At 48.6% G+C, this 18,110-nt stretch overlaps 1 long non-coding RNA gene and 1 pseudogene across 1 annotated transcript; one reads left to right on the top strand and one right to left on the bottom strand.

The window, feature by feature from the left end:
- LOC138393903 (centromere-associated protein E-like) overlaps positions 1 to 3,351 on the bottom strand; it is a 64,773-nt pseudogene extending 61,422 nt beyond the window's left edge.
- Positions 3,352 to 3,401: 50 nt separating this feature from the next.
- Positions 3,402 to 11,343, top strand: LOC138393997 (uncharacterized). The gene is made up of 3 exons (XR_011235281.1): positions 3,402 to 3,716; positions 6,000 to 6,155; positions 11,158 to 11,343. It is a non-coding gene; the product is annotated as an uncharacterized lncRNA (long non-coding RNA).
- Positions 11,344 to 18,110: the final 6,767 nt, after the last annotated feature.

The raw sequence follows: 18,110 nt of genomic DNA, 5'->3' as shown, positions 1-18,110 counted from the left end.
TCAAGGGAAAGAATAAAAGAACTTTAAGCTTTAAAAAGTAAGTTTGTTGGAAGGCCGGGCGCGGTGGCTCACGCCTGTAATCCTAGCACTCTGGGAGGCCGAGGTGGGCGGATCGTTTGAGTTCAGGAGTTCGAGACCAGCCTGAGCAAGAGCGAGACCCCATCTCTACTAAAAATAGAAAGAAATTATATGGACAGCTAAAAATATATATAGAAAAAATTAGCCGGGCATGGTGGTGCATGCCTGTAGTCCCAGCTACTCGGGAGGCTGAGGCAGGAGGATCGCTTGAGCCCAGGAGTTTGAGGTTGCTGTGAGCTAGGCTGACGCCACGGCACTCACTCTAGCCTGGGCAACAGAGTGAGACTCTGTCTCAAAAAAAAAAAAAAAAAAAAAAAAAAAGTAAGTTTGTTGGGATAAAAGTAAATCTATGTTATGCCTCTCTTCTTATCCCCATGGATAATCAAGAGATAACTGTAAATTTACTTCCTTTTATTATTACACAAGAAAAACACTAACATTGTTGCTACTTTTACCAGTATATACTAGAAATTCAGCTAAGTTATTTACCTTCTTAATTTTTTGGAAAATGTCATGAATTGCCCTGGGCATAAGTCCTAAGTAATCTTCTGAACCCATAACAGTATACATTTTTCCCAAAGCAGTCTGCCCATAGGCAAATATAGTCCCTGAACAAACAAAATACACTCACACAAAGATTTAAAATGAATCTGCAGTGGATAGAACTATCAATACATGTTGCACAGACACCCAAGACTAAAATGTTTCTGCAACACTGAGCGAATACAAACCATTGTAGCCTTGTATGGCAGAATTGATGATTGGTGCTGCTATTTCTTCACACACATTTTTAGTAGTTTCATTACTATGAAAGACATGACCTGCAAAACAACAACACATTTGAAGTTAAACAAAACAAATCAAATGTGTTTTCATTCTGAACTAGTAATTACCCAAAGAAATAAAATTGTCAATCTAGGATGATAAAATATTTAAGACAGTATTTTCTTCAACTTTTTGATCCTTTGAAAAAACCTCTCCTTGAGGTAAAATGTTTTGGTCCTCAAAGACAAAAAATATACTACAAGTTAATGATCCTATGTGTTTTTACAAGGCAGTAGACCACAGTGGTTGCACATGGGGTCTGGAATTTGTCTGCATACAAATTATATAACTGTGCTTTAAATATCAATGTATTATCTCATGTATCATACATGATGGCTAAACAATTTTTCATTTTCAATGAAGCAGTTTACAAAAGCCTTAGTCTGATCTTTAGTAATAAATCTAGTATTATTGATAAGCCTTCTGTACTCTTAATAGCAAAAGAATAGCAAACTAATTTTTGATGCTTTTATATCTTACCAAAATTGAAGGAATTACTTCCATCAACTTGGTAGATGGCATTATTGTCAATTTTCCAGTAAACTTGGGCAGTTTCTCCAAGTTCTTCTCTAAAAATATAATAATACTGCATTTTAGCATAATTGGTCATAAAAGTTATGTTATAGGAAGGATAATTTAAGATTTCATCTTCTCAAGAACATTTTATTTTATTTTGAGATGGCGTCTTGCCTTGTTGCTGGCACTAGCGTGCAGGGCTATAATCATAGCTCACTGCAATCTCAAACTCCTGGTCTCAAGTGACCTCCTGGCTCGGCATTCCAAGTAGACAGGACTACAGGCCTGTGTTACCATGCTTGTATTGTTTGTAGGGGGTGGAGCAGTGGTGTATCCATATGTTGCCCAGGCTGGTCTTGAACTCCTGTCCTCAAGGGATCCTCCCACCTTAGTCCCCAAAGTGCTAGGATTACGAGCATAAGCCACCATGCCCAGATGAAGATTATTTTAAAAGATAGTAATAATATACCACTTATAAGAGAAAGATGGAAAAATCCAGCTTTGAGGATTCAGCCCTCTTAAATGGGGTTTCAGTGCCTCTTGCCCTGTCATGGGAGTTTCTTGTGAAACCATTCATTCTCCCTTTCACCCAACACTGGCAGCTGAGAGAATAGATTAAAAATGAAACTGATTATGTCCCTCTTGCTTAAAACTCTTGAAAACTTTCTGGAAACTTATGAAATCCTTAGCATAGCACATGAGACCTGGATCATGTCATTTCACTCTCCAACCTCATCGTCCTCTAAATTTCTACATGAACCCTAAGCTCTACTTGAAGGTCTTCTCAAAATGACAGATTTAACCTCTTTGGGCCTAGAATATTCTGACCTTCCTTTCCATTAAGTAACTTATCTATTGTTTCACTTGTGAAAACTGTCAGGACTCTCCTGACAGGAGCCCACCCCACTCAAACTGTCATCTCTCCTATGGACTAATCATTTTAGCAAACATTCTCCACCTGCCCATCATAACACTTGTCACAACCTATTGTAATGGCTTCTTTATGTTGATGTCTTCTAATGTATTAGATAAGGAGCTCCTTAAAACCAGGAAATCCCAGATCTTGATATTCTCTGTAATTAAACGCTGTGTTCAATAAAAATTTCTCAAACACAGAAAATGTTAGCCCTTGGGGTCGAGGACCAGCGGCTACTAAAACAAACTGACTTCATTTATTCCCCTTCCTTGTTTTTCTCCATAGCATTTATTACTTACGTATAACCACTTAACACTCTATATTTTTAACTTTATGTTCTGTCTCTCCACTAGAATGGAAGATCCACAGGGCAATGCGGTAGCGTCTGTTCAGTGCTGTTACGGTGTACTAAAATACATATATGCAGATAGATAAGTATTTTTAGCACGACTGAATGGATGCAGTCTTGAGTGCCTATTGAATGCAATGCGACAGACTAGTCCTTGCCCTCAGGGAGTTTAGAGGTCGCCAATTAAGCTTAAAATGACCATCCCATACGACTTCTTTAGGGCGTGGAATGGGTAAGGAGGTTCAGATGTCGGAAAAACAGCAGGTGAAGGTCTTCAACGTCAGCGAGCCCGCATTAGAGTTAGGTGAATCTCGCAACTGGAAGTTATCTTCCAGATCTCGGATCCTTCCCTGTCACTTCACAGACAAGCAAACCCCGGAAAGCAGCTCTGGGAAAGGCTGGAGCACTCGCCCCTCCCCCTCGGGCCCGCGCCGCCGGCAGCCGTGCGCGCCCCGCCGCGGTCTGGGCCACCTACCTGCTGCTGAGTGGCGGGACTCGCACGCAGACCGCCACGGGGCCTTCCTCTGCCAGCTTTCTCACGCTGGGTCCCAGGAAAGTGGCCAAAACCCTCCGCCGCCGGCGCTTCAGGGCGCAAGGGCAGACCCGCCTTTAAGTTGAAAATTTCCAAAACGCCGCCTCTGATTGGGTCGCGGTCTCGTGACGTCATGGACGAGTCCACCTGCGGCGCGGTGCGGGGGAGCGCGATGGCAGGCGGCGCACACCTGACGGAGTCTGGCGGCGAGCGGGAGGGGGGCTCGCATGGACGGGATGGTGGCCTGACAGAGAGCGGCCGTCTCGGTAATAGCCGGACACTGCTGTTTGCTAAAACCCCCTGAACACTATCCTCCACCCCCTCCCTTGAAGAGTTTGCAATCTGTAGAAGAAACCAGGCAGGGACATGTACTTTTCCACTAGAAGGGAATTACCATTTTTTTTTTTTTTTTAAACCACACTAACAGTTTAAAAAAAAAAAAGAAAGAAAGAAAAAACCTCAAACGACGAAAGTTGAAACTCACTGGCCGGTCTAGAAAGGTAAGAAGCTCGTTGTGCTCCTGACAAACTATTTGAGTTTAGGTTTTTTTTCTTTCTGTGTCTTTAACTCTTGTTTCCATAGGCTGTGAGTTTCTAAGAGGCTGACTTAGGGGAAAGAACTGCTGAGGACTGGAAAAGTTCATTTAATGTGTTGATACTTTCATTAGCTGAAAGAGAAAGCTCCTTTTTTTTTTTTTTTTTTACCATATACAATTACTTTATTCTTGAAAGATCAAAGAAAATGTCCAGCTTCAAAAGAAAGCACACCCCTGTTAAACTCTCTTAGCTTTCTCACGGCTTACAGCAATCTGGCTGTGTGCCAAGATTTGTACACCAGCTTGAAACTTGGACATCCATGTTAAAACTTTAAAAACATTACTTGAATTACAACTACATAAGAAGTTTAAATGAAATTCTAAGTGAGCCCAGCTATCACAGATCCTGAATTTCAGGATCATTAGGAGGATCCTGCAGGTCAGTCACCACTGCAAAACCATCGGTCCTCAAAGTTATGGCGTGAGCAATGAGTGACCTCATCCTTTCTTCTTTACCACCTAACTGGTTCAAACTGGGTAAGCAAGGAGCCTTTGCAGAGGCACAAAGAACTTATCTCCAACACTGAGCTATTCTAAATACAGAATCTCTTTCCCCAAAATAGTGCTTGGTTTTCCTTTGTCTTAAACACAGTATTTTCCCCTTCCTCTCCCCAATCTGAGGGGGATACATTCCAAGCCCCCTAGTGGATGCTGGAAACCACAGGTAGTACTGAACCCTCTATATGCTATACAAGAATTTCTTTTTCCTTTGTCACAGTTTTACTGAGGAAGACTTTCACTTAACGTAGATCTTAGCAACCTAAGCATATTATGTTTTTCTTTCCTTATTAAGTTTAGAACTTTCATTTTTCTGCCTAAAGGAAGTACTTTACAGTTTCTCATTGGCATATCAAATTGCCAGCACCACAATTCTTGAGTTTGGGGACCACTATTATGTAGTATTTACTTCATTCTACTATTAAGTCTATTAAGTAAAATAAGAGTTACTTGAACACGAACACCGTGGAACCAGGACAGAGGATTTGATCTGATCATGGAGATGGTTACTAAGTGCCCAATAGGCTGGTAGCATGTGTAGCAGAGACGCACTGGACCAAAGGATGATTCACCTACTGTGTGGGGTGGTGAGAGATTTCAGTACAGAAAGAACAGTGTGCAATTTAAGACTTGTGAGTTGTTTATTTCTGGAATTTTCCATTTAATATTTTTGGATCATGGATGACCACAGGTAACTGAAACTGTGGAAAGTGAAACCCTGGATAAGGGGGGACAACTATGTATCGTAGTAGGTACTAACATTTTCTTTAAAAGTGGTTTCAGTCCTTTTCTGCTTTGATACAGGGAATATAAATAATTGTCCGCTATCCCTCAACAATAATGTGAAGCAAAGCACTTAGTAATTGTTCATAATGTAGAGGAGTCAAAAAATCTGATTTAAAAAATTTATTAATATTTAGAAAGTAATTTGTCAATGTTGATAAAAACTGAAGACACATATGCTTTTTATGCCAGCAATGGTACTTTTAAGAATTTATGTATGGATAGATTTGAAAAAGTATGTATATATGAAATGTATACATGAATATACATACACATATACAAGACTATTAATTCCAGCATTCTTTACAAGAACAAATGACTGGAAACACATTAAATGCCAGTAAATATGGAACTAGTTAAATGGATGACATTACATTCATACCCAATGGAACACTACGTAGCCAGTAAAAGTAATGATATAGCTCTTTATGTGTACTTTTGAAAGCTAGTCATGGTATCTATTAACTAAAGGAAACCTAAGGTTTAGAATTGTGTGCATATTGGTATTTTCAAAAGATATTTATATGTCTGGATATGCGTATATAATTTCTGGAAAGATACACAGATATGCCAGTTTTTTGCAGAGTGAGCACTGAATTAGATAATAGATCTTTTATTGAATATTATTTTATAGTTATTAATATTGTAACCATGCAAATATTAAGTAGTTTCTTTCAATTTAAAGAAACTAGTCAATATATAAGAGTGGTAAATAAAAATGAGTCTACTTATTCAAGATTTGTTTTGGTTAACCAGTTGTGAACTAGTATAGAATATTTTTTTTAATTGCTAAACTATGAGGACACATGGCTGTATCTAATATGACCCAGAGTTAAGGAAGGTATGTTTTAACTGTTTTTGTTTTTAGTGGTGAGCTAATATTGCACATACTAATATTTACTTGAAGGGAAGGATGCTATCAAGAGGAAGAAGGGACATGATCAATGAAAGCCTCTGATGAGACAAAAGGGAATTGGTCCAAGAGTACAGAGGAGGCATCAGCCTTTCAGAGTTGTGCTTCTGATTCTTGCCATGGCTGTCTTTGTTGCCATCACCATTGCAGGTAACATTTATCAAATATTTACTATATGCCAGACTCTCTGCTATATGCTCTATATCCATTTTTTCATTTAAATTGTCAAAATTGTTCATCAAGAAATAGTGACTGAGCTCCTGCTATGTGCCAGATATGGTTCTGATGAGTACTGAGAAGAAAACTAAAGCCAAATCAGGAAAGAGAAGAGAGGGGGAGGGGGAGCCAGGAGTAGGGGTGCTAGTTTCTTAGGAAACACATTCTTTTTGGACGAAGCAGACAATACAGAATAAATGAATAAAATAATTCATGGTGGGAGGAGGGGACACTCTAGATGGGAAGTTCAAGAAAGGCCTGGAGAGGTGAACTTTGAGGTAAAACTTATGTGATGAGGATAAGAGAGAGGGCGTACCAGACAGAGGGTGAACCCATGGTTGTCTGAGTTTGTCATGGGTCTGAGACACAGAAGGAAGGCCCCTGTGGCTGGAGCATTTGGGGCAATGGAGAGAAGTGGGCGGGGCCAGATCCTGCGGGGACTTGTGGGTTGTGATAAAACATTTGGATCTTATTCTCATGGTGAGAGGAAGCCTGGGGAGGGTTTTAAGCAAGAGAGTAAAAAGGGATTTATTAATTCCTTCAAACAAGAATTTCTTTATTTCACTATGAAAACAGAAGCTTGCAGAAGAGACTCTGCACTAGCTCCTGTCAACCTATCTGTCCACCTACCTGTGCCTGTGCCCACATACCTGCCTTCCCGGTTGTGTCTAGATGAACAACCGTTCTCCCCTCTGAAGATCTCTCCATGTGTACACTAGATCCTTTCCCCTTCTTAGTCCTCTCTGTTCTGCCTCGGCATCTTCTCCTGCTCTAATAAGCCAGTCTCAGCAGCAAACATATAGCGTAATTTCTCCCATCTTAGATATCTAATAGATACTCTAAACTTAAAATGTCCAACACTGATTCATAATCTCCTTCTCACCAACTGCTTTCTCAGCAGTTTTCTGCATCTCAATTGAGGGTGCGTCCATCATCCTTCCAGGTATCCAGTCATGCTGCTCAACTTCTCCTTTTCTCTCAAAGTCTGCATTCAATGTACCTGAAAATTCTGTGGGCCTACCTTGAGAATATTCCCGAATATGACCATTTGTCACAACTTATGCTAGCCACCTGGTCCAAAATGCCATCATCGGACACTGAACTCATCTCTGTTTCTACCTTTTCCCACCTCCACTGCCAGTCTATTCTCAACCTAGCAATTTGAGGGAGCCTTTAAAAAATGTAAGTTGGGTCATACCTCTCCTCTCTGAAGACCCCCAAAGTCCCCTGTACCCTCTGATTCTGTAAGAATAAAACACAAATCTTTCATTTGTCTCCCAAGCCTTATGTGATCTTGTTCCTTATCAGTACTCTGGCCTTACACACCAGCCACACTGGCCTCTTGGCAGTTTTTTTTCCTTTTAATTTCTCCTCTCTCTTGAAGAATAATTTTGCCAGATATATAACTCTAAGTTGGTGGGCTTTTTTTTTTTTCAATACTTTAAATATTTCACTCCACTCATTTTTGCTTGCATGGTTTCTAACAAAGTAGTCAGCTGTAATTTTTTTTATTTTCTTTTAGAAATATATGTATATTTTCAAAAATAGAGATGGGGTCTCACTGTGGTGCCCAGGCTAGTCTCAAACTCCTGGCCACAAAAGTGATCCTCCCATGTCAGCCTTCCAAAGTGCTGGGAGGTGTGAGCCACTGTACCTGGCCTAGCATTTTCTTGAATCCTGTACAGACTCCCTCTTAAGGCCTTTGTGCTGGCTGTTCTTTCTGGCTGGTAGGCACTTACCCCGATACTCATGTGTCCTTCCCATTGAATCCAATATCCGGTTAAATGTCATCCTCTCAAAGCTTTCTCTGCATAAAACAGCAACTCACTTGTCTGTTACTTCTGTTCCTTTGACCTTCTCCTTTTTAAATGTCACTTATAACTTTTAGACATTGTATGTATGTATTAATTTATGTATGTGTTATCTGCCTCCTCTCACTAGAGTGTCAACTCTATGAGGTCAGTGACAGTTTTGTTTACTCCTTATCCACTGCACCTAGAAAGATGCTTGGCACAGAATAAACATTCAATTGAAATATTGCTGATTCCATCACTCAGTAAATACTTATTGGCATAATTTCTGGAAAGATATATAGAATGTATCTAGCTTCCTTTGGCGAGAAGGACTGAGTTGGAAATAGATTTACCTTTCATTGTATACTCTTTCATAATTAATATTTTAACCATATAAAATTAGTTTCTCTCAACTTAAAAAAATAGTTAATAGATAAAAACAGGATATAAAATACAGTGTACTCATTCAAGATTTGTTTTGTTATCCAAATGTGAGCTAATATACACTACCCTTTTTGTGGCTATATTGTGAAGATGTTGGGCTGTAGCTAATAAGGTAATCTAGAGTTAAGGAAGGTATGCTTTAATTTAAATTGAGTGGTCACGGCACGCACAAAGATTACATAACTTATCTGAAGTTATGTAATTTCTGGAAAGAGATGCTTAACATTTGGATGCATAAAACTTCTCTGGTAGGTAATTATTAGTAAAGTTTTTACTGATTAACTCTTTTCTTACTGGAAAGATTAATGAATGTGTATGATCAAAAAGTTCAAGTTTTACAATAAGATCCACAGTGAAAAATAAATCTCATATTTAACCCCTAAGATGCCAGTTTGCCTCCCTGTAGGCAACTGTGTCATTTCCTAAAGGATTCTCCTCAAAATAATGTACAGATATGCACATATATGCATCTTTTTCTATATTTAGTATCTTTTTACATAATTAGTTACCTGTTATACATACTGTAGTACACTTTGCTTAAAATGTGATCTTTATTCTAATATTTTCATTTTATTTATTAAAATAAATATAATTTATAAAATTTTATTAAAATTTTAATACTTTCATTCAGTTCAAGAAGGAAAAGTGAATTTCTGAGGCATGTTAATCGCACACACTTCCGTGTTGATGTTTCAACTGCTGGTTTTTCCCCACAAACGGTATTACTTATGCTGAAGCTAGAGGGCAGTGTAGTCCTTCCAAAAGCATGGTGTATCCTTGGATAGTGTTTTGAAGATCGTGAATGTGGTGCAAATTTTAGAATTTGGAGAAGCTCCTGGTACTAAAAAAATGCATCAGTTCAAATTATTCACCCATGCTCTTTTATGCATTTCACATAAAATTATTTGCAATATGTTTATGTTACCTATCATGCTATCACCTTCCATAGGAGTAATTTTTGCTTAATAGATACAATGCTTATTTCAAAGGTCATTTTTAGCTCCAATAAGTGTATGATGTCTTCATTAAAAAAAAAACTTGAATTGTTAAGACAGTAGATTTTTCATGTTCTCACCACAAAAAAGTGTATGAGGTAATGCATATGTTAGTTTGGTTTAGCCATTCCACAACATATACATATTGTAAAACATTATGTTGTACACCGTAAATGTATGCAATTTTGTCAACTAAAAAAATAAATAATAACATTTAAAAAACGAATTTCAAATTGAGGATGGGTGAGTGTCAAATTGAATATGGATGCGTGAGGGGGTAGGAAAAGTGATCTGCGTTACAGAAAACATCTAAGGTAGTCACAACGTGGCAGACAATGATGGCAGTCCACCGAATCCATTCTCCTCTTTCTGGCAAGAAACCAAGACTGCATCGTTAGCCTGTCTTGCTGTTAGTGTCTTGCAAGTGAGGGGCCACCGCTAGGCCTAGATAAGAAAAACTTCACAGGTGGATTTTTCCTCACTTGTCTTTGGTCAGCATCTTTTCCTCTTTTCCTCTTTGACGACTCCAAACCTTCACCACTCTCCTCAAGCCCAGGTTTCCTTCTCATTTTTACTGAGAACGCAGGGTCATCAGGCAAGATGTCTCCACTCCTAACTCTCCGACCCTACCTCTTGCACCCCTGCAGACCTACATCCCCACCAATTCTTCCCTCTTGTCACGCACTTGCGGAGTGAAGTATTCATTGTGTTTGAAGTGCGTCCTTCTGCTTATACCCTTGGTTCCTTCCTCTACAGTCTCCTCCAGGATCCTGATCCAGCCATTATTTGCTCTCTATTTCAGAAAAATGCTAGAAAACAACAAAAATGAAAAATAATTTGTAATTCCACTACTTTAAAACAATTATCTAAAGTTGTTAAGTGAACATTTGTTCTATCACCCACTCATCAAATTCCATCTTCCCCAAGGTGGCCTATGTTAAGTTCCTTTGTGACATTTTCTTGAGTATATGCAAGAAATCTATATGTATAAATAACCACACACTTTTATGTTTCTGAGAATGGAGTCATTATGTGGCTACTAAGGTAAAATTTGGCTTTTGCACTACCAAGTCAATATGTAGATTTGTCTTTTATATTGGTTGCATAATACTCAATTATATGGTGGTATTGTAGTTTATTCATTCATTTCTTTATGTATATTTAGATTGTTTCAAATTTTTCAATGTTGCTTATAATACAAAAATCCAGCTGCACATATATACCCTTATACACTTAGGCTTTTATTTTCATGACCTAGATTGCTAGAAGTTGAAATGCTGATGCAAATGATGTGCTTGTTTTGAATTATAGCAAGTACTACTAAATTACTTCTCAAATAATTTGTTCGAAGTATACTACAAGCAACAATATGTAAATATCCACTTCCCCATTTCTTCATCACTAGATATTATCAATATTTTCAGCTTTTGTCAATTTTAAGAGGAAAAAAGATATTTATTATTACTTTAATTTGTGTTAGCTTTGTGCAAAAGTAATTGTGGTTTTAGCACTGCTAACATTTGTCGTTTGATATTGGAATAAATTCTTAAATAAATATGGTTATGTTATATATTATTTTAATCCACATTTCTCACTTTATGTTTATTTCCTAAGGACTTAGTATCTGCTGTTTATTTTATATTTATTCTAGACAATGGAAATGATGTTATATAAAAAGAAAATTCAAATGATTTTATTACTCAGGATCACAATGGGTCATAAAGCAGTGGAGACAACTCGCAACATCAACAACGCATTTGTCCCAGAAACTGCTAAGGAATGTACAGTGCAGTGGTGGTTTAAGAAGTTTTGCAAGGAGACGAGAGCCCTGAAGAAGAGGAGCACAGTGGCTGACCATCAGAAGGTGACAACAACCAATTAAGAGCAATGATTGAAGCTGATCCTCTTACAAATACAGGAGAAGTTGCTGAAGAACTGAATGTTGAGCATTCATTCTGTGGTCATTTGGCATTTGAAACAAATTGCAAAGGTGAAAAAGCTCAGTAAGTGGGTGCTTCATGAGCTGTCTGAAAATCAAAAAAATCATCATTTTGTAGTGTCATCTCTTATTGTGCACAAAAACAATGAAACCCACCATCTCTAATGAAATTACAATAAAATAAAATAAAGCTCAGAAAAAAAAAAAAAAAGTACTATGTAGTGAGACCGATCCTAAGAACACGGGGGCGGGGAAGGAAGTCACTACCACGGTATAAAATTGTATAAACGTTACCCGATTCTGTGTGCGTGCGTTTTCTGAGAAATGACCCCCTTTTGCTATGGGGCCGGGACTGGAGTCCCAGTTTGGGACCATAGGATTCCCCGCACTCGACTCCAGACTGATTCGACCTAGGGTTAGCTCTGTGTAAACACTCTTTAGACGTGGGTGTTTTATGGATTTCTGTCCTTCGGGAGAAACGACTGGCCCGGGTACAGGAGTGAGTGAATGTACCGACCGTCTTCTCCCATCTCTCTCTCTCTCTCTCTCTCTCTCTCTCCCTCCCACACACAGGCACACGCGCGCGCGCGCGCGCGCGCGCACACACACACACACACACACACACACACACGCCGTTTCCGGGAGCGCCCACTTCATGCGCTTCGGTCCACCGTGACAGATAGTCCAACTGTGAGATCATCGTGAGTGGCTGCGCCTAGGCCCCGCTCTGAACCTCTCCGTACTGTTCGTGTGTCTTCAGCAGGTCCTGCCTCCACCCGTGGCATCTAGCACGGGCCGATGGGTCCCTGTCCTCTCTCCCTGCCGTGGACGCCCCCCTCCGGCCCCCCGCCCCCGGGGGCTCTCTGGTCGACTAGTGGTGGGGAGTGTGCCCGAGGGCTGAGAGACGTGGTCCGAGAGGGGCCGGGAGGAGGCCTGCGACCCAGTGTGTACCCACTCCCGCCCCCACGCTCCCTCCCCCACGAGGGAGCCCGTCCTTTCCAGGCTGACACTTGGATCGGTGGATGACGGGGGTCACCTGGCGGCGGGCGAGCGTTATGGGAAAATCCGGTAGGCGTGTTGCGACGTCCTGCCACAGAGATGGCTCTGGCGACAGCCTCGGGCCGCCCCACCCTGGCCCCCGGCCAGGCCCCGTGAATGTGTTCTCTCTGTCCCTGACTTCTTTCTTTGTTTCACCAGCCGGCGTGCTCTGAGAATGTGAAGTGTATCATAGTTCCACCCTGGGTTTCATGATCCTAAGATAGGAAGGGGTTTTATGATTCCACGACAGAAAGGTTTTCTCATCCTATCATCTCTCCCCCCCCCCTTTCTTTCTTTCTCTTCCTCCTTCTGCCTTTTCTTTACTTCTTTGTTCTTTCCTTCTTTCAGTCTTCCTGTCTTCCTTCCTGCCTGCCTGCCTTCCTTCCTTCCGTATTTCTTTCCTCTCTTCCTTTCTCCTGTTATCCTGTGTTTCTATCTCTGTTTTTTCCATCTTTCTTCCCCCTTTCTACTTTCCTACCTTCTTTCTTTCTCATTCTCTCCTTTCTCTCTCCTTCCTTCTTCCTTTCTGTCTCTTTCTATACTGTCTCTCTCCTTCCTTCTCTCTATCTTTTTCTCTTTCCATCTTTCCGTGCTCTTTCTTTTTCTCTCTTAACTTCCTTTCTTTTTCTTTTCTTTCTTTCCCTCCTTCTGTCTCTGTCTGTCTTTCTTTCTTTCTTCTTTCTTTCTGCTTCCATCCTTCCTTCCTTTTTCTCATTCTCTTTCTTTCTGCCTGTCTTTTCTTTCCTTATTTCTTCTTTCCTTCTGTCTTTCTGTGTTTCCTATCTCCTTCCTCCCTTCCTTTTTCTTTCTTCCCCGTGCCCTCTTCCTGTCTTTTCTTATTTACTGTTTTCTTCTTTCTGACTTTCTCTCTCTGTTTCTCCGTCTCTTTTCTTTCTGTTCTTTTCCTTTCTCTCCCTTTCTCTCTTTCTGTTTCTGCCTGTCTGTCTCTCGGCTATGTTGTGGTCTGTGCAGAGACGGGTTTGGTGGACGATGTCGGTGGTCGGGCCGACCCATCCTTTCTTTGATCCCAGTGCTAGCCAGGCCGGGGCCTGCTTAGCTTCCAAGATCAGACGAGATTGGGCGCGTTCAGGGTGGCGTGGCCCTAGACTGACCCGTCATTTTTCGATGGCTTCCGTGGGGAGTAGGGGGACTGTGTTTGATGCCCCCGGGGGACCTTCTGGACTCTGAAATGATGGGCTCCAGAGGGTTGCCCCGTGTTTTGCAGCAGACCTCTGGTGGCTGGCGCCGGTTGTGGTCGGGCTCCACCTGGCGGCCGCTTTTCTACAAGTCTCTTGTCCTCTGAATCTTCGGTGCAGCAGGCAAAGCAGGGGACAGTCCCCGATGCGAGCGAGGCTGAGTTCCGGGAAGCAAGCAGCCTTCGCGGGGCCATCTGGTTCGTGCCGGGACGCCGGCTGGGACATCTGGGAGGCAGAGCTTGGGCCTGCAGGGCTGTGTGGCGGGAGGACGTTGTCGCCGCGCTTCCAGGCTCAGCCAGCCAGGCGGCTTGCGGGGCTGCCCGGGCAGGTCGACCAGCACGCTGTGGCCGCTTTGGAGACCCGACCCACCCCGCGGGGACAGGAAGGAGACGGCACACGCGGACGGGAGAGGAGGGTGTCCGGCGACCGGCCGCCGTCCCGTGCATGCGTGTCCCTCTCCCTCGGCCTCGCCTTTCCTACCCATTTTCCCTGGTTCCCGCTCGGGAGGCAGGGACAGCCCTGTGAGTGGCACCCAGTCGTCCGTGGCTTCCTCCGAGTCCTACTCTGGGGGCGCGGACCGGGCCCTGGGTGGCGCGGGTGGCCGGCGAGGGCGACCCCTGTCGGCCCGCGGGCGCTCGTGGGCCGCGGCGGTCCCGTCCCGATGTTTTCTCCTCCACAAGTCCCCGTGCTGGGGCCGGGGACCGGGCCCTGGGTGGCCCTGGGTGGCGCGGGTGGCCGGCGAGGGCGACCCCTGTGGGCCCGCGGGCGCTCGTGGGCCGCGGCGGTCCCGTCCCGATGTTTTCTCCTCCACAAGTCCCCGTGCTGGGGCCGGGGACCGGGCCCTGGGTGGCCCTGGGTGGCCGGCGAGGGCGACCCCTGTCGGCCCGCGGGCGCTCGTGGGCCGCGGCGGTCCCGTCCCGATGTTTTCTCCTCCACAAGTCCCCGTGCTGGGGCCGGGGACCGGGCCCTGGGTGGCGCGGGTGGCCGGCGAGGGCGACCCCTGTGGGCCCGCGGGCGCTCGTGGGCCGCGGCGGTCCCGTCCCGATGTTTTCTCCTCCACAAGTCCCCGTGCTGGGGCCGGGGACCGGGCCCTGGGTGGCCCTGGGTGGCCGGCGAGGGCGACCCCTGTCGGCCCGCGGCCGCTCGTGGGCCGTGGCGGTCCCGTCCCGATGTTTTCTCCTCCACAAGTCCCCGTGCTGGGCCCTGGGTGGCGCGCGTGGACGGTGAGGGCCTCCCTGGCCCTCTACGCCACGGGGGCCGACCAGATGTCCCTGAGTGCCCCTTGTCTGCTGGCGCTGGGGACCTGCTGGGGACAGGTGGCCGTGTCGAGTGTCGTGGGGGCAGGCGTGTTCAAGTGGCTCGGTCCCCGTCTTCCTGCGCGGTGTTTTTGATCACCTCATATCGTCATCTTCCGCCTGCAGGTTAGTACTGACACGCTGTCCTTCGGCGACTGTCGCTGGAGGGGTTGGGCCTCCGCACGCGGACAGGGTTCTGGGTTCCTGGGGATCCAGCGCCCTGCCCTGTTCCCTTTGAGCTGACCGCCTGGGCCCGCGCGCCGGCTCTAGGGCGTCGGAGTGTCCCGACGGTGGTGCCCGCCTCTCGCGTTGGTCTCTTGTCCCCTCGAGAGACGGCACCCGGGGGAGGGGGGGAGGTTTGCGGCAACCTTCCCCCTTACCCCGCTGGCTCTGTGCCGTTGCGTGTCAGGCGGTCCTCGTCTTTGGGTTGTGCTTGGGAGGCGGGGCTGGCGAGGCTGAAGCGGGCTCCTCCGATCGCTGTCCTCGCCGGTCTGACTGACCTCCCCCAACCCTCCCCGTCCTCGGGGCCTGATCGATGTGGTGACGTCGCGCTCTCCCGGGCCTTGAGCCGCGTGCCAGGCGAGGGACGGTCCATTCATGGTGAATGGTGGCCGCTCTTCTCGTTCTGCCCGCGGGCACCTCACCTCTCCTTCCCCGCCTGTGGGCGGTGCGTGGGAGGCGCGGGTGCGAGACTATCCGGCCCGACCGCGGTCGCCCCGCCCTCGGCCTCGTGGCGTTGGCGGGGGGTCGTGAGTCCTCTTGACGCAGCGGGCAGCCCTCGCTCGCCCTGTGTGGCTGTTGCCTGGCCGGGGTCCCCCCTGCCCGCGACGGACGGGTGCGGGGCCGTGCCGCCCGCCCGGTCGCGCGCCCCGTTTGGCGCGCGGCTGCTGGGTCTGTGTGGCCCTTTTGTGGTGCCCCCGGAGCGCACCGGGTTGTTCTCCAAGGTGCCCGAAACCGAGCGGTGGTTGTCGTCCTCGTTCCCGGCGTCCCCCTCTGGTCGCCGCTGCAGCGTCTGCTGCGTTGGGTACACCCTCGAGCAGCGTGCTTGGGGTTGGGGGGGTCGAGGCGGGCAAGCCTAGAGGCATCCTCCTGCGCTGCGTGGGCGGGCGGGGGGCGTTGTCTCGGCGTCCCCACGATGTGTGCGTGGCGGACTTCGAAAGGCGAGCGCACGGCTTGTGCTCTTCCCACCCTGCCCGAGGGGGGGGTGGTTGCACGGTCGTGTGGGCGATCGTGGTGGGGCTGGGCCGGCGACGTGGTGCCGGCCGGCCCCGTGGGGGGCCTCTGCCACCGGCCTGGTCTGCCTCGGTGACCCCTCTCCCATACCGACGGGGGAGTGTTCCCCTCGAAGTGAGGGGGCTTTTGGACCAGGGGCCCCGACCGCGAACGCTCAGGAGTCGCCAACCGTGCGTGTTTTGCCCCATGCCGCAGACCCCCCCCACACCTCCCCCGGGGCGTGCCTGAACGCCTCCGCCCAGGGCCCTTACGGGGGCGACCGGGGGTCGGGGGCGATCCACCTTCGGCGAGAAAGCGTCTTCTCTAGCGATCGTGGAGGCGTGTCCTCTTCTGGGGTTTGTCGGATCCCCCAGCCCGCCGCCTCTCTGCGCGTCGTCAGCCGCCGCCCCTGCGGCTGCCAGTTGTGCGTGGGCAGAGTTCCCTCCTCCCCTGCCGTGGGGGGGAGCGGTCCGCCGGCCCCCGCGGTGGGGGCCGAGTGCCACTCTTCGCCTAACGTGGTCCGCGCCTCCCCCCTGAACTCTGGGGGAGGGTCACGCCGGGCCGGGCCGGCGTTCCAGCTGTGAAGGGCGCCCGCGTGTGTGCGCTGCGTGCCCCGGCCGCGGGTCGCCCCGGTGTGCGCTGGGGGAAGGGGGTGGTGGTGCGGCCCGTCTCGCGCCCCCTCCCCATCCCCTGTGAGCGTGCGGCCCTCCACCCGGTCCCGTGCCAGGCCGCGGATGGATGGGCGCTCCCGTGCTGGCGCCTGTGGATTGCGGCTGGGGGGACCGCCCGGCCAACGAGGGGGTCGTTCCACCGGTGCACGGTGCTCCCCGGAGCGAGACAGGATTGGGAAGCGGACGAGAATGGGATTAGGCGCGGTGGCGTGCGGGCCGAGGGCCGAAGGCCGGCGTCGCTCTGGGACGCCCCGGTGGTGAGGCCGTGGCCCCGTTGGGAGGGTCGAGGGGTGCCGAAGGCTTTGGCCGGCTGGCGTCACGGGCGCGTTGCGGGACCGCTCTCGGGTTTGGGGCGGTGGGATCCCGTGGCGTTGTTTCCCCAGTGGCCCGGTCGCGGCGCAGGTCTCGCCTCCCCACGGGCTCTCGTGCCTCGCCCTCGCGGGGTCTCATCCCTGTTCGAAAGGGTGCTCCTTCTCTCTTCCTCACGGCTGCCGACCGCCCCGCGACGAGCGTTCGCCCGACTGCGCTGCCCGAACCTGACCTCGCCGCGGGGAGGGGGCGTCGCCCTGGCCGCCAAGGCCCTGGACGGCGCCCCCCACCCCCCCGGCGACGTGCCTCGGTTGAACGGTCGGCGGGCCTCCGCGTGGCGGGCCGGACGGCGTTGGGGGGCGGCCGGTCGCGCGTGCGTGCAAGAAGAGCGTTTTTCCGGAGCTACACGCGACCGCGATGGCGATCGGGGTCCGGGCCCTGCGAGGTGCGCGGGGGGTTTGGGGAGCTCGCCGAAGGCGCAGCCGGTCGTCCCAGGTGCCGCGGGACCGCCCTTGTGCGCGGAGGCCACTGGCGGTGAGATCCCGTGCGTGTCCTGGCCGGTGGGCTGCCGTCTGAGGCTTGCTACATCCCTCCCCTCGGGCCTCCTGGTGCCCGTCGGCCCCTTCCCCCGTCGTCGCCTTATGCCGCGCCCGGCGGCCCCCACCCCGCTCGCCGCCGCCTTGAGCCATCTCGTCCTCTCCCGTCTGGCTTTCGTAGCCGGGAGGGCGTCCGTGCCCCCGGTGCTGCATCGCTCTCCCCCCCGTGTGTCCGTAGCGGCCTCTCCCGTGGTCCGCCGCCGCCCGCCCGCTTGCCCGCGGTGGCGTTGCGTGTCGATGGCGTGTGGGGCGCCGTCGTCCCCCGCGGTGGCCGTCTCCCCCGGTCGGTGGGTTCGCGTGCAGGAGCGCGCGGGTCCCGCGGTCTCTCTCCCCCGGCCATCCGTCGTGCCGTTACCCGCCGCGCCCGTACGCTCCGGGGCGGGGCCCGGACGGGCTTCGGC

The sequence above is a fragment of the Eulemur rufifrons genome, chromosome 13 (genome assembly GCF_041146395.1).
Source record: "Eulemur rufifrons isolate Redbay chromosome 13, OSU_ERuf_1, whole genome shotgun sequence".
Classification (NCBI taxonomy): Eukaryota; Metazoa; Chordata; class Mammalia; order Primates; family Lemuridae; genus Eulemur; species Eulemur rufifrons.
Note: the sequence above shows the minus strand (reverse complement) of the source record. Positions and strands in the feature narration are given on the sequence as shown.